Below are 16,353 nucleotides of genomic sequence, written 5' to 3'. Positions count from 1 at the left end.
ACATGCAATAAAGACGCCTTTTGCATCTCCTAACCCGAGAGATACGCACTGCAGGTCACGGTGGTTGTCATGTGAATATCAGGGGTGAGCATTAGAATTAGGGAAACTACATAAAATCTGACAGTTACATTTGTAATAAAAGATGCCATTCATGAAGCTGGTTTTCGAACGACCATCACGCAATACAGTACATAAATTTGCAAAAGACAGGAAAAGAATGGCAGGCGAATGACCAGGATGATTTCTGGCTTCAGTGTCCATCGCCATCCCCAGTGGTTTTTATGAGCATGTAAAGTCTCCTGGTTGCTGTGAACCTGCATGACCAAAACTCTTTCAGTCCTGCCAAGTCATAGATATATAATCTGCCCCTTCTCTCACTCCACCTTTCATATGATCGTTTAAAAACAGAGAAAAAAATAACAGGCTTAAGAAACATGAAAAAAACGAAAATAACTAGTCTAAAACCACTTCCAAGGGATGAATTTCCCTCTTAATATGCAGATTCCCTCAAAGTCCCTCACTAGTAGGATCCTTGTAGCCAGCCCATCACCGCAGTTGCCATGATTTAGGAAGCTTCGGTATTGAACAGCACAGAGAACAGATATCCAGAAGATATTTGGCCCAGTTAGGTTAAATACCTTTGCACAAATTACAAACTCCAAGTTGATGCACTCGTACACTTATTAACACGACAGACACAAGCAAATGGACTCTTGGCTTTTCCTGGCGTGGATTCCCACACTGTGCGCAGGGTTGACCTTGCCCACAACCACACCACATATCCACTGTTCTTCATCCGTAAAGAGTTCAAATCATCCCGGCTCCTCCATGGAGGAGAAGCAAGGCTTGTGCGACCAGTCACACAGCACAGAGGGTCCAAGATCCCAGTCCTCACGTTGAAATGTTATTGTCTAGAAGAACATCACCAACCTCACACTCCAAACCACAACACGCCCTTTCCCTGATGGATAATTTTCCTAATTGCCATTTGTACCGGTCTTCGTTACACGATTGTAAACCGGGCAAATGATATCATTGATAATGGTAAGAATATTCTGGGAACAACATTTTTAAAGGTCTGTCCCTAACACTGATGAACTTCAAATGGAATTTGGAAGGTACGGGACATTTTTGTTTCTGGGGGTAATGAGTTATTTTGTAGCTGTCCATGTTTCATGTACTTCTGATAACCTGAAGCTAAGGCCGTGTAAATGGAGCGTATCTGTCCTGTCCAGACCTCGGCAGCCATTAACATTTTGTGTTTGAAAGGTTATTCTCCAAATGACCCTATTTTGATTTTTGAAAGAGAATCTAATGGAAACTTCTATCATGTTAGTAACTTCCATCCTGCTTTCTCTTGGCAATGTCAATTGAAGGGAGAAAGGAGAAGCTGGAAGCTTGGAGTTCTACACCAATTTTAATGTAATTTTGTGATCCTTCACCTCAATTTCCACACTTTTCCACATGAGTGTTCCCTTCAGTTAGATTAAGTAAACTACAACATCACTGAAACGCTGCAAAGCACAGAAGGATATAGAGATAATTTCTGTTTTGCAGTTATAACCTAATACTCTGCAGATGCCTACTAATAAAAACAAAAGGAAGTTGTCCCTCTGCGTTAAGAAATCGTCATTGTTTCACTTGGGGTTCAAGATCACAATGAGAACACAGTCGTTGATATAGAAACTACCGGCTAACTGGTTCCTTGTGGGGGGTCCCCAGAGTTTGTCTTCATGCTTCTAATAGTTTAGACCCCGCTTACCTGAGGTATCATCTCCTAAGGACACAGGCAGGAGTGGCACAGACACTTTGGAATTTGTTTCCAGCTTTATCTTGCCCAAACTAGACTTTCCGACCTTCTGAATGTCCTGCAAGATGTCAGCAATGAGGACGAGTCTTTCAAAGTTCTCAAGAACCCTGAAACGTTTTGGGTGCTGCTGGATAAACACTCAATATTTTGGGGCATTTGGACCAGGTGTGGTAGCTCCCAGGTGGGATTCATTTTCACGGGAAACTCCACTAAAGCAGATCCTCTCTTCTTTACTCGGACACAACCCATTTTTGTCAATCAACCCAAAATACTGGAGTCTGATAACCCAGCATTCAGTAGCAACAACTGGAGCACACAATCTGATCGTGGCAGAGGAAAAAAGAAAGGGATGAGCTCTGTTAATTTCTTTTTAGTCATTAATAGCTTCTTTCCCCGCAGTTGCATTTGAAATGACAAGGTACTGGATCTTTCTAAGACACTAAAAAGAGAAAAACCCCTGCTCACTATTAACACATCTGTAAAACACTGGGAAGATGTACCAAAGGCAACTCAACACAGGTAAGATACAACCAAGAATCCCCACACACTCATATAAGCCTTGTGATTTTTTAAAGTAGAATCTGGAAGGTTAAATAATGGGAAGCCCCCAAATAGCCCTGCAAATTATTTCAGAATGATCACAGGCCTATTTAAACAAGAGGATGATAACAAGCAATTTCTCAGCAAAGAATGATAGTAATTTCTGATGTTAGCACAATTATGACGCCATTATTACGAGACAAACAACCTCGTATATTATGCTGTGTTGCAGCTCAGCTCTGCATATCGCCCTGCGGTGTAGCACACCTAGTTACTTATATATTCTAGACAGCATCAACACTTAGTAGCTCTTTTTTTAATGTTCCGAAACCCTGTTATGTGCTGAGATCCCACCTGAGTAGCACCAGCCTAGGATGATTTTCAGCCACTTCTTTCGGAACTTTGGGACAATATTCTCAACTATAATTACCACTTTTTAAGGAAAGAACGATTAAACCAAAAATAAATACCACACTAATTATTTCCTAGCCTAACTACAGATTTTGCAGACCACGGTTACCTGAAACAAGATGTTGGGAACCCTCGCAGTAGCGGTTTATTATGATTTCTAGTGATTTGCCCTGCTGTTCTCTGGGAGATACAACACCTCCAAGAGAGGCAGAAACCCAGAAGGTGTGTGATGTCTCGGCTAACCGTGTTCACAGAGTGGCATCTTGGTTTAAATTGCTGATGAGAGTGAGTTTGAGCCAAGACTGCAGCTCTGACAGCGTTTTCCTTCCTGCCGGTCCTGGCAGAAAAGCAGGACAGGCTGCTGGGGCCCGGAGATCCAACCACCTCAAAGCCAGATGAGCTGGAACTGGTTTGACAAAGCTCTTGCTCATCACCAACTTGAAAGGGTTTATCCTGATGCCCTGCTGTATGAAACAAAGCCAGCTTAGAGGAACGCCACCGAAATTTAACTCTTATCAGCGTGGTATTAAAAATACACCCAATGTTCACACCGTGGGAGCTCCATCATCTGCTCAGGTAGCGTTCTGGGCAGCTTTCCACAGCAGTTTGGAGGACTTTTCATCCTTCTCCAGTGGCTGAGGAAACCTGCTGCTGTACACTTGCAATGAAGGATTTCTGCAGTGTACTCCATGCTTTGGAGAAGGCAGGGAAGTGTGTGCAAGCAATAACTCCTTTTAGGCATAATTTGGCAGCTGTAAATAGGCAGACAGTGCGTTCCAGCAAATACCAAGCCACTGGCACACGGCAGAGAGGCTTTTCATCGTGACGGCTGCCTTACGTCAGCTCTCAGGCGGGGAACCCCTCAAGATGGAAGATGCCAGAATGTCAGGCCAGACATGAGGAAGAAATTGTTGGCCCTGAGGGTGGTGAGAGCCTGGCCCAGGTTGGGCAGAGAGGTGGTGGATGAACCATCCCTGGAGACATCCCAGGCCAGGCTGGACGGGGCTCTGAGCAACCTGAGCTGGTGAAGATGTCCCTGCTCGTGGCAGGGGTGGCGCTGGGGGACCTGGGAAGGGCCCTTCAACCCAAAGCATTCGACAATTCTAAGCTTCGGCAGCGATGTCTCCCCAGAGAAGGGCTGGAGGGGACCTGGGTGCCCACAGGGACATTGTGGGGGACACCAGCGCAGGGCAGGAGGCCAAGCAGCATCTGGGCGTTACCGACGTGATGGACTTTGCACTGCTAATCGCCTCCTCCGTGTGCAGGTCCTGCTTTGTCACACTAACCCAGATCGCCCGGCTAATGAGACCAGAGAACTGCTTTCCAGGTCACTGCTGACTGAAAGGGTAGAGTTAGCACCGATAACAAACTGTTGCTCTATTTCATAAATTATTATCAGCACTCGAGTACGACTAAATGGAAACCATCATTTTCTCTGTGTATGAAACACTGGATTTTTTTTCCATCTGTTTTAATTAATCTCATTATATATGAATCAACAGAGTATTGCTTAAGGAAATTATATCTTGTTTTAGTAAATTGATGTTTTAGTTGTATTAAAACCTTTCCATTATGTAGCACAATCAAATGAATTAAATGTTTCCAAACCAAATATTTGGTAGGTCAAGGTACGTAATCCACCTCATTCAAACTGTCAATACATGCACTGCTTTTGGCCACGGTTAATGGAATTAATGTCACTTGTTTCAGTCAAGTCGTATTGCAAAGCCCACGTCTAATCTATGACGTACATAGATAAACTGATTTACAGAGCAATAGCTTACATTGCACCTTGTCTTTCAAGGTCACAGGTTACACTTCAGAGACATCCTTATATACCTACTTACCCCAAGCATAACAGTATATATTGATCTATTTATTCATATAGCCCATAGACGTGCTCAAAATATCAGTAGGGAAAGCTATTTATTAAACGGCATTTACTACAAATCTTGTCTATTTTACCACACCTTAGTCTGCTCGGGAGCACATCAAATAATCCACATTTTTGGGGTTTTTTGGCCTGGAGTTATCATCATCACTTCTTTCTCAAGATTTCAAATTGAGAACCAAACAGAGCAAAATTAAATCAGGCTGCATCTAAAATACGTTTTATGGGAAACCACTACTTTGTATATCCGATTTCTTCCAGGATTGAACAGAAGTTCTTTCTTTCAGGTAACATGTTCCTATACACTGAAATATAACACATGGACATGGCATAACTTCCATCAGTCTATACGCTGCTCCACAATACACCCGTCCTCAGTCAGCGAGCTGCTCGCAAGACATAAAAGATGAGATGGACAAATAACCGTGAGATAATGTTAGTATTGCATCTTGGAAAACTGTTCCATCATTTCCATGTTCGTGCACACCTGCCTGCAGAGCTGTATTTTTCCTGGGCATTTGCAGCAACCTAAATTAACAGAAGAAAAAGAAGTTAATTTTGCGGCTATCTTCATATAGTGTCGTAGACCAAGGATCTACAACTCAATTTTCTAAACCAGCTTAAAAACTCTATTACAACAAATTTGCTTGTTAAAAATAAAAAAATAAAGCAGTATATAGAAGCTGAAGCCATTTTACAAGCTCTTAAAAACTGTGCTATGGGCTAGATCTTAGATTAATGTTTGTGATGCACACTGAAAACCTGTAAAGCATTTATGTAATTGCTAAGCATTATTATTTTTATTACTGTAACAGATGGAACCAATCCATCTTTGTAGATAATATCTCATAAATGATTCATTACTATTCCTTTAACCTAAAGTCTTTTGTATTTTGCAGATCCATCAGAAATAACTATTAGGAGGCTCTACTCATAAAGTAGTACAAAAACTACCTAATGTCTTCCAAATGTAGTAGCCTTACTACCATTTGGGCCTTACAATTGTCACATTGCCCCTGTTCCCCTCAGAACGTGCTAATTCTGTAGGATATTCCTCCTCATTTTCCATCATTCAGGTGATGGAAAATATCACTGCAAACTGCTGGTAATGTTTATAGCTTATATGGCTGCCATTAATTGCAAATAAGCCCAGACAAATGCTTTATAAGAGATAGATGTATCTCTCACAAATGCATGACGCAGTTTTATAATGCAGCGTTCTTGGCTTCAATCGCTACCGAAAGAAGAGTTATGTGATCACCCTGTCCATCTTCCCTTTGCCCAATAACTTTTGGACCAATTTTAATCAAATCAGAAAGCCAGGTAGACATCTCACAGATAGGAGTTTCTATCAGCTTAATGGGGACTGATGGCTGGAAGAGAAAACTAATGCACAAATTAGTACTGGCACTGGTAAAAAGGTTTCAGTGGGGGCCCATCAGTCACCCGTGTGCCTGGGCTGCCTCTGGCCATTCGGCCACCGGTAGCCCAAAATCAGTCAAAGCCACCTCCTTCCAGCTGACAATAGTTTGAAGAAAACTTGTCTAAAAATGTATTAAAGCAAAGCAAACATAATGAAATCAGTGACTGATGAATTCCCCAACATGCATTTCAAATGCAAAAAAAAATACTTATACCAAAAAAACATTTCTTGGATTGTTAGAAGCAAATGCGGAAAGAGAATCTAAATCCACCATAGGTAGCTGATAATTTGATACCAACATTGGCAGCACCATTAGTTCCCAGTCTGCCAAGCACCGGCCTTGCAGGCCTATGGAGAACGTGCAGGTCTCCACTGTTTCCATGGCATTATTTGGGTTATTCTATGTCTTTACACACAGAACAATCACCCTTTTTCAGCAGACTTCAACGTGATGGTAAAAGCTAATTGAGAACGACGAGGCCTAATATGATATCGTTAATCTTTCTGGGTTTTATCGATGAAGAAACAAATTACCTTCTCCATGTAATAACACAGATATTGTGATTTGAATCTGAACAAAAAGATGTCATGCTGCTGACATTGTGCTCCATGGGATAAATCAACACATTCTTGGTTTTTGGCTGAGTGGTTTTAGTCTCAGCTCCAGCGTCACTTCCTCATCAAGTCACATTTGCAAAGGATTTGGGGTGTTTGAGGGAGGATGTTGTATAGGGCTTGATTTCCAAAAAGTGGTCACTACCCATACAAGAGAAGTTTCAGAAGTTTACTAGAAATTTCCTTAAACCTCCTAAACAATAGATACTGACACTAAAAGCTACTCTGAAAGTTTGTAACTTTGAGATACAACGAACCACCAAAAAAACCCCACAAAAACTAATGGGGGATTCTGGAGCATTTTGTCCTCCTTGCTCAACTCATCACGATGTCCAACAGCAGGAGAAGTTTCACGGGCAACCTCCAGCCTGCTAATTCTTCCAAACTAACGAAGCGGCAGCAAAGGAGGTTCTGCTGGGGCAATAATTTATATTAAACCACCAACCAATAAACCTCCTGCTCAACCCACCTCTTGCAGAGGTGTTTTATTCAGCACCAAGACATATTTTCTTTAGCTGGAAAATGTGTTTGGAGGCTGAAAGAACTTTGCCACCAGCCACTTTGGCGCTGGGTCTCTTCTAAACATTTCATAAGAAGTTATCATTTCCCATGAGAAACCACATTAAAGCGTTTCTTGAACAAACGGAGCTATCTTTGACTTGAAAAGCATCATATGATCTCAGCCATTCCACGTGCAACTAGTTTTCAAACTGATTTAGACTCACCAAACAGTTGCCTTGAAAGCTTCCCCTTAAAAATCTAACTTAATCTAAAATTGCCATGAAAATTCATGTAAAAACGCAGTTTGCGATTCCCAAAAATTGAAAGTCAAATGTAGAATAAGGAGTTTGCTAAGCAGCTTCGAATTCCACGTGGAAACGAGAGTGTGGAAGCAGATTCTCCTTTGGCCGAGGTTGATGGGCAGAAGGTGGTGAAAACCTCTCACAACACCAACCCTACGAAGTGCAGGGTTGAGACATCAGAGGGAAAAGCAAAGATCTGAGCCCTTCACCTTTCATTGAGCTTTTCAATATCCCACCAGAAGGACCCGCACTTACAAACTGCCCTTTGAAAAGGATTCATTTTCCATTCCTCTTGTCAAAAGAAAGATACAGTCCACATAAAACCAGCAACAGATTTGTTCTTTTTGCTAATAACTCAGTTAAATCCAATGAGCTACATTTACTCCAGTGTGAAGTGGACTCAAATGGAATGACAGGGCTGTAAGCAGGAGAACAAAATTTGCTCAAATTCAAGAAAATCCCTCTAACGCACATAATTTTTGAAAAATCTCGTACAAATGGTGCCATATGACTTAGAACAACATAGGTTTGGCACTTTATTCAAATAAATAAGTCATACTTATGAGAACAATGTGCAAGCAAAACTCAATTGTATTCCTAAACGTATTTCCACTCGTACCCAGCTGTTCTTGCCGAGACGTGAGTGGCTCTGTCACCACTCCGGCCTCTCAATGTACAGCTTTTCACTTTGCTACTTGGCTAATTCATTTGCTTGAATGTGAGATTTTTAAATACAACTACCAGCTGCTCAACGTAATGAGGTTTCATTTAGAATTTTCTAATGACCATGAGGGTGGGCAGAAAAACCTCTGCTTTAAAATACATGTTATTTTATATCACGGCAGAGAACAGCAAGCGTTGTTCTGGTTAGGATGGCGGTTTTGCAGTGAAGTATATTTTCATTTCAAGATCCCCACAGCTACTTTGCATTTAATTGCACAAAAGACCCCCAGGATTTCTTTCTCAAACACAAACCAAAAGCGTATCACCAAAGAAACAACTATGACATGCAGGAAACCAATGTGTTGAAATGTTTTAAAAGGAAGCAAATGGCAAAAAAAAATACAGGAAGCATGACTTTCAAATGTGCATCAAACTGGAGTTAGGAGCTTTGATAAATGGAAAAGTTAACAAATTAAGCTGTTAGCAAAGCACGGGGCTGTACATGAATAATGTGATCTTAATCCAAATGGTACGGACACGTGGGCACAGTAGGAAAATGAGTTTCAGCTCCTCTTTTTGTATCGGTTGGGAGCAGAAATCACAGAATCACACAGAATCCCAGAATGTCAGGGGTTGAAGGGCCCTGGAAAGCTCATCCAGTGCAATCCCCCCATGGAGCAGGAACACCCAGCTGAGGTTCCACAGGAAGGTGTCCAGGCGGGTTTGAATGGCTGCAGAGAAGGAGACTCCACAGCCTCCCTGGGCAGCCTGGGCCAGGCTCTGACACCCTCACCAGGAAGAAGTTTCTTCTCAAATTTAAGTGGAATCTTTTGTGTTCCATTTTGAACCCATTACCCCTTGTCCTGTCACTGGTTGTCACCGAGAAGAGCCTGGCTCCATCCTCCTGACACTCACCCTTTCCATATTGATCCCCATGAATGAGGTCACCCCTCAGTCTCCTCTTCTCCAGCTCCAGAGCCCCAGCTCCCTCAGCCTTTCCTCACACGGGAGATGCTCCACTCCCTTCAGCATCTTGGTGGCTGCGCTGGACTCTCTCCAGCAGTTCCCTTGAAAGTCTAAAACATGCAACAGAAAGTGTCCGGCACCGTCTTACCTGCTGGGATCTGGGCAGGTGGAGATGGGGGTCAGCAAGTGGGAAGAAACGGTGCAGCTGCCAACAGAGAGAGAAAGATGGTTAATTCCATTGTGCAGGTAAACTGGGATATGTTTTGAAACAAGAAAATACTCTGTATGTAAAAGAGATGAATTCTGCAGCATTTAACATAGAAAATACATAGAAAATTTTCCCCCTGCTTGGTCACGTTACAGGAAGGTGAATATTTTATAAGGGGGTAGCAGAGCATGGTTGAACAAATGGCAAAGCGTCAGATCTAGACAGGTAATAATGGGTTTGTTCTGGAGATAACCTACTCCAGAGAAAATAAGTTAAATCAGAAGTGCTGAAGTAGGGGGAAGTAAACAAAAGTTACTAAATTGTGCTACTCTAACACTTCCCATTCCCAGAGAAGCCATGAATCATACATAAGGCTGAATATTTGTCACAGCTGTGATTTCAGCATCAAAAAGAAATAATTTTAGCTCAGATTTTAGGGGAGTTTCCAGAAAATTTGTCAGTTCAGCCAACCGGATACTAGAGGTCTCCATGATCTTTTGCAAGCTTATTTTCCTTCGGGTTTAAACCTGCAAAGCAAAAAACCCTCAGTTTTGAAACCCCTGCGATGACAAACGTGGTGAAGTGTCTTGGTGTGTTCTTGGATGAAGCCAAAGCTCTGCCAACCAAGCTGTATTTTGATGGGTTTCTGTGCTTGTAAACTGATGCGTGCACTGAATATTTTTAATTTGACAGATGAAGAAACATCAGCAACACAAAGATATGAAAACGCTGAACCATTGTTTTTTGCTTCTTATGATTAAAAAATGATGCCCTTAAGAGTTGTGCTCTAGTAAAGCAGCGTTGCTTTTATTCTTGGCAATGACAGAAGTCAAGTTCCACCCGCAGCCCTGACTCACTGACAGTGCCTGCTTGGGGAAGTGGCCTCGCTTCATAAGCCTGCACTAAAAACTATAGCTGGCAGCAAAAATGCATCGTTTATATCCAAAAAATAAAAGATTCTGGAGTAAACAAGGTATCTGCAAGTTCAGATTGAATTTTATAGCAGAGGAGATCTGAAACTTGGAAAGCATTTAAAAGCTCCAACCAAAATATTTTATGTGAAACAAAATATTGCATTCAATTCTAAGTTGATTGTTTCTACATTTTTCAGTTTAGGCGCTGAACTGTAAAAACGATGACAATTCTGATTTTCTTTGGAAAGCCGAATTCCTGTGTATCGATGTTCTTACAGACCCTGCCAAAACACGGGTGCATGTGTACATTCAAACTTTAACCCCCATGGATTCCGTTAGACTTTTCATACACATCTGGACAATTAGCCAATGAAGGAACTCCTATTTTCACACATTCAGGCTATCACCCAAAAGTTTAAAAATGGCTTAAACGCATTATAAAATTTTAAAAAGGGGATTTTAGATTAAAACCCATTTACAAGCTGGCTGGAACTGCAGCGGGGGGCTGCTGGCTGCCTTCCCTTGCTCCTCTGCCCACACTCACTGCTCCTCTCCTGGCTTCAGCATTTGTTTCACTTTGGGGAGAATCAGCACAGAAAACGAGACAGCAAAGAACTAACTCCACAAAAAATAGCAAGTCGTTTTCTGCCGATTTAGCTCCCTGAATGAGCTCCCCACAGGGCAAATGAGCCACAGAGCCTGCGCCAGGCTCACAGGGTTATGGGAAAAGGAGAAAAAAGATTAATCTACATACATATGTTGTTGGTTTTTTTTTTTACATCAGCTAATTTTTGGATTGTCTTAGCTCTAATTAAAGACCTTACAATGAGTTCTAGCAGCCCTGTGTTTCCTACCTTCTGGGCTGAGCTCTTTCCTTTCAGGTACAAATAATAGATTCTTAAGCCCATTGACAGGGGGAAAAATGGTGCTGCGAGGAGGATCAGGTCGGCTCGTTCGCAGAGCGGGAAACACTCAGCTGGGCATAAGAAAGAAGATTTTTGCCTTGTAACCTTCAATTCTTCACAGACAGAAAAATGAAGGGACTTAAATAACATTTACTCTTAAAAACTCAAGTACTGAAGAGCTTATGCAGGCTGCCCAAGGTCCGGCCTGCTGCCAGGCCGCAGCGCTGCTGCAAGGGTTTAACCCAGGCAATCAGGGACTCACTGAATGGTTTGGGTTTGGGTTGAGGAGCCCTGCAAAGCTCCCCCAGTGCCCCCCTGCCATGACAGGGACATCTTCACCAGCTCAGGTTGCTCAGAGCCCCATCCAGCCTGGCCTGGGATGTCTCCAGGGATGGTTCATCCACCACCTCTCTGCCCAACCTGGGCCAGGCTCTCACCACCCTCAGGGCCAACAATTCCTTCCTCATGTCCAGCCTGAATTTCCCCTCCTTTAGTTTAAAACCATCACGCCTTGTCCTGTCACATCACATCCTGCTAAAAAGTCCTTCCCCATCTTTCTTATCGGCCACTTTTAAGTCCAGAAAGGCCGCAATAAGGTCTCCCTGGAGCCTTTTCCAGGCTGAACACCCCAACTCAGCCTCCTCTGCAGCTCCACCTCCTCACCATCTTCCCCGTGGCACAGGGGACTCTGGATCAGACCCAAGAACTCCGTTCCAGAAAGCTCAGCCTGAAAGACAGAGACGATTGCTGTTTGGGTACATCCCAGAGCTGATTCCCAGCTCCTGGGGGGGTCAGGACCCCAGTCCCTTCAACACCTTCAGTCTGCAGCTCTAGGGTAGAGCTGGTCCGAGACAAGAACATTCACAGGAAATCTTCCGCCTAAAATAGGCGTTGTTCTTCTACACCTCCCACTGAACAGTGGGTACAACTCATGAATATAGACTTTTGAAACTGATTCAGAAGAGATCTGGGGAATGTAGCAAAAAAGTCCATATGGTTTCGCCAAATCAAGTATGCAGAACTGGGTAAATTTAGCCATGCGCTTAAAATCTAAAATTTGTCTTGTTTGACCCAAATGGAAGGAACATAGTCATGAGGCACTTATACACACATCGATCTGACTAATTCCTCATCTTGGCGAGGTCAAAAATTGATGAGTAACACATTATTTAATGTATGGAAACAAAAGGACACCTCAGTTAGTGAAGAACTGCAGTGGAACATGCAAGCACTCCCCAGACAGGTCTAAATAATGCTACTTTCTCTAACATATTTAGGTAGTGAAATTCCAAGTGACAGGTGGTTGGCACTTTGACAGCTGGGCCTACGTTTCCAAGTTTTTCTCCTATAACTCAAAAGACTGAAAGCTTTGTTTTACAGGAAGGCTGAAATTCTTACAATAAAACAGGAGGTGGAGGCTCTAAGAAATATTATACGTTGTTTATTGTAAAAATCACAGGTCTTTGTAGAAGTGAGGTGCCAAGCACATGAGGAAAGGCTTCCCTATGCCACCGTATTTCCATTTGCATCAACAAAGCTTAGCCTAGGACTGTTCAATACTCTGTGTTTGGGAGCTTTCACATTTATTTTCCATCGCTAAAGGCCGCTTCTCTGTAGGCTTCTGTTCTGTGCAAAGTCAGACTCAAATACCCCAAAGTTCACATGGTTGAGCTTTTGTGTGTGATACTTACAGGAGTAAACCTTGAACACAAGTTAGTTCTTCTCCCCACTCCTCTTCTGACAAGAGGCTTTAGCAAGAGTTCCTTACCTTCCCCTAAGAAACAGGGGGATTAGGTTGCCTACCAAAAATCTCTATTTTCTGGCACACTTGCTATCTACTTTCTGACATAGTTGCCATATCAAAGGAGTGGAGAGGAATCAAGCAGCGCACACAACAAAGTACCCAAATTCACACAGCAATATAAGGTACACCTAGAAAAGGAAAAGTATTTTGAGCAGCAATACTAATTTCATAATAAGCATGCAAAAGGTAAGTATTTATCAAATGGGATACAAACCACTGAAATGGTTTTGTAAAGGGAAATGCATGCAATAATATATCGACATGCAAAAGAAACAAATGCAAGTCTTTTGGTTGTTGACCTCACAGATTTGGAAAAAAATGATGATGCATATCTCATCTTTTAGTCACATTAACACAGCTCTTCTAGTATCCACAGACACGTGTGATCCTTGCAGCTGCAATGTTCAGGACGTTATTCTGAAAACAGCGAAATCCCAGAATCCAGGAACCCGCAGGTGAATCCCAGCAGTGAATAAAAGGTAGTTTACCTTCCAAACCTGCATTTTGCAAGTCCTCTACAGATTAAAAAACACAATAATGCTTCTCAAAAATATCTGCCTATGGTTATAAAATTCTCACCATCCCCTTTTCTCCCTTGAACCTTTAATTAATTATCCACACTGCTTCGAACAGCAAATAAACTGTTCAAAACACAAAGACATGCTGTGAGTTGCAGTCTTTGAACACAAGCTTCTTAAATAAGCCCTTTTATTTATTTTTGAAAATATCAGATTCTAATCCTCTCCAACCAAAGTAGGCTACCATTAATAAATATATACATGGCTCTTTGGATATTTTATTTTCCTGTTTGCCTTTTTTTTGATGAATACATGTATAACTATGCAGGATTTCCCACGTGAAAAGTGTTCATAGCCGCAAAAAAATCATGAAAATGGTTTTCATCAGCAGATCTTAAATTACTTTTATAAAGCACCATTCTTTAACAGATGGGGAACCTGAGACTCAGGCAGATAAAGTAACTTGTCTAAAGCCACCTAAGAAGATATCGTAAGGTGGGTTTCTGCTGGGCTGGTAGTTTGCTCTTCTGGGTCTTTAGGACCATCTGAAATAAATCCACCATGTGTTAGATCTTCAAAACCAACTTTATGGCATCAGACTTATTTGACAGGAGCAATACCCTCAGAAATTACTCCTTGGGAAGCTCAGAGGGAAGGAGAGAGGTCAACATGGTGCTAAGATGGAAGGGATAAGAGTGCAAGGGTCACAAAAGCCTGGTCGCACTGGTCCTGGTGGCTACAGCACGCTCTCCACCAACACGGTGTAAAAATAAAGTGCTAATGAAAGGAGTGGGCTATGGGTCTTTGCTTCACGAGCCTGATCCTATGGTGCGAAAAATATAAATCTGCCACTATGACTTTTAAATTGCATGTCTTGGACAATAAAACATCATCATTTTGTTGGGGATGCTTGGGGTCTCTGCATATTGGCCTGAAAATCCTGTATTAGATTTTGGGACAAAGTAGGTACCACAGAAATGATCCAAGGAGTGGGAAGCCGCCATATGAGGAAAGGCTGAGAGAACTGGGCTTGTTTGGCCTTGAGAAAAGAAGGTTTAGGGAGACCTCAGCACCATGTTCCAGGATTTTAGGGTGGCTCCAAAGCAGATGGAGAGTCCCTTTCTACAAGGAGTCCCATGGAAAAGACAGGGGGCAATGGGTACAGGTTACTCCTGAGGAGATTCCAACTGGACACAAGAGGGAAATGTTTCCTGATGAGAACGATCAGCCACTGGAATCTCCCCAATGTTAGAGACTGTTCAGATTCAGATGGACTGGTGCTGAGCCAGCTTGTCTAGACCGGGCTTTTGCCAAGAAAGGTTGGACCAGATGATCCCTGTGGTCCCTTCCAACCTGGGATTCTGTGATTCTCTGACGCTGTGATTCAATATTATGGTATGGTGATACCAGCAGACACTCACTCTGGGCTAGCACACCAAGTCTAACCCTGCAAAGAAGCCTCAACAGGAGAGTTCGGAGTGTTTGACACCTACAAAAAGCCATAACCGAACTATTTGTACAATTTAGTGCCATGTAATTGTGCTGGACTGTGTATGTAGACAGACACACAAATGTTTTTATCACATCCCATGCAAAACGCTGTGAATTTCTACACCTGTCTGCATCATCCTAGATTTTGCTGCTAAACAAGCAGCTGAAAGCTCATACTGCAAAGGACACGTGTTCGGATGAGCATCCTTTACACCTTCACAAGCAAACCTCACCTTCCATTTCAGGCACAAACTGGTTTTGAGCAGCTGAAGATCAACACCTGGAAGTTGCATTTACTGTTAGTAGAGCCATGCTTCTGGTAGTTTTCTAAATATCTACACTTATTCCGCCTGTACTGAGGATTCCCTTGATACATCAATAGAGCAGCACATTCACTGCTGTGAATGCAACACACATTTTCCCACAGAATTGTTTGAAATACAAATTCAGTGCTCAGTCTGCTAAACATTTGTTTTCCTCGCATTTTGATATTTGGAAAGAAAATAGATAGCTCCTAATTAGGAAAACATTCATTGCAGAACGAAATAACCAACAGGCCCTTGGATCTGTTGTTCAGAAGTCTGTATCTCTAGAAACAAATCTCTGCTTGCTCTTTCTTATTTGTACCAGTGGCAGTAAATACTCCACTCTAACTTGATAACAAAGACTTAGGTGCTATATTCCTGAGATGTGAAGCAACAATGAAAGTTATTATTTTTTGTTACTCGTCCATTTGAGCAAAAGAAGACAAAGTTTAAGATGTTTAGATTTGCAACATCAAATAAACTCTGCGACTTAACAGATATTTAATGGAGTATCGCAAGTCATGCATGGAAAACATGAAGACTACACTGCTGTAAACATTAGCTGGCGTGCCTGATGTTTCTTGGTGGTCTGAGTTCACGGTTTTACATTTCAAAGGCTGTGAATGAAGACGGCTTTACAGTTCCGCGTGTCTTCTCACCTGAAAGAGCCCTTTAACAGTCCGAAAGTTGTAACTTTAACATTCTACCCACCTCGTCTTACCAGAGACTAACAATGCACATTTGTAGTGGGATTTTGAATGGGAATAACCCCACATTTTCCACTCTGAACACATATGTCACTCAGAGTTGCACGGTGCTTTCCATATAACTTATTGGGTTTTGTGGAGGTAGAAGTATGAGGGGCATATATTCTAAATTACACATCAGTTTGCAGCAATTGTTAATTCGCAGCAGTGTAATAGCCCATGAAAATGAAATAATTGTCCACTTGCCTTTGACACAAAGAAACTCCCATTATTCAGACACCTTCAAACAAAGTCCCAAGGATGGACTGGAGTGCAACACTTAAAAAGTGTTATTATTTCAGTAAATGGAAACCTGTTTTAACTGGATGCTAAAGAGTGA

At 42.2% G+C, this 16,353-nt stretch overlaps 1 long non-coding RNA gene across 2 annotated transcripts in view; it reads right to left on the bottom strand.

Moving 5' to 3' along the window:
* Positions 1 to 4,246: 4,246 nt before the first annotated feature.
* Positions 4,247 to 16,353, bottom strand: part of LOC139828346 (uncharacterized) — a 107,873-nt gene continuing 95,766 nt past the window's right edge. For both annotated transcript variants that reach the window (XR_011739858.1, XR_011739859.1), the window contains 2 exons: positions 9,271 to 9,327; positions 4,247 to 5,180 (listed from right to left, as the gene is read on the bottom strand). This is a non-coding gene — a long non-coding RNA (uncharacterized lncRNA). The remainder of the gene's footprint in view (positions 5,181 to 9,270; positions 9,328 to 16,353) is intronic.

The sequence above is a fragment of the Patagioenas fasciata genome, chromosome 7 (genome assembly GCF_037038585.1).
Source record: "Patagioenas fasciata isolate bPatFas1 chromosome 7, bPatFas1.hap1, whole genome shotgun sequence".
In the NCBI taxonomy this organism is placed as follows: Eukaryota; Metazoa; Chordata; class Aves; order Columbiformes; family Columbidae; genus Patagioenas; species Patagioenas fasciata.
This window is presented reverse-complemented; position numbering and strand designations above follow the sequence as displayed.